This window comes from Apium graveolens, chromosome 10 (assembly GCF_009905375.1).
Source record: "Apium graveolens cultivar Ventura chromosome 10, ASM990537v1, whole genome shotgun sequence".
Lineage (NCBI taxonomy): Eukaryota > Viridiplantae > Streptophyta > Magnoliopsida > Apiales > Apiaceae > Apium > Apium graveolens.
Genome location: NC_133656.1, coordinates 154,053,642 through 154,054,526, shown reverse-complemented (window position 1 = coordinate 154,054,526; position 885 = coordinate 154,053,642).

Sequence of the window (885 nt, the reverse complement as noted above, 5' to 3'; positions counted from 1 at the left end):
GGTTCTAAAAACGTAAAAATGGATAACGGTGGTTGGTTCTCGTTTTTATAAAATAGATTTTAAATACCCGATTTTTTTTTTATAAAATCCATATGATTCCTATAAATTCATAAATCAACATAAAAATAATTAGGAAGATATGACAATTATCTATATTTTATTTTGGACATATAAAAATTAAAATACTCAATTAATAATATTTTTAAACATCCCAACATATTTAACACTTAACAAATAATTCACAGAATAAATACTGAATACATATAATAATTATCTATTAGCAAAAATAATTACACGATATATCCCGGATATTACAGTACAAGCCAATCCTTCCCTGCAAATGTGGCCTCCTTAGCCCCCTATAGCCAATCATGTTAACCGGCGCCCGGGGAATCTGGGACTAGCACCAAACTGTCTGCTCACCCTGTCCGGATGCTGCCACTCGACCACATCATAACATACAAGGGAAACTCGACCACACCCAGCTAACTGTGCCTGTATCATCTCACTGTCCATAACATCGTCGAATCTAACATATGGCCTCCAAACCACCTCATCACCAGCAACACCATCAAACTCACCCCTATAGAACGGTAAGCTGTGGTGAGGTGCGCTTCTTTGAAACCCCCACATGAGTATCACTAGAATAGGCCCATCCCTCAGCAACCGGATAATCCTCCTGACCGGGAGACCGTAAAGGCACGCCAGTACGAGGAAATCTCTCGTAAGACCAAACCTGTAACATCCAGACACAAAAAGCAATGCTCTTACTGTCCTTCATTGCAGCAATCTCCAAACCCCGGTATATATGAGCTAACACAGCTGCACCCTAAGTATAATAAGGAATCTCCCGCATATTAATCAATGGGTGCATATACCGAACAT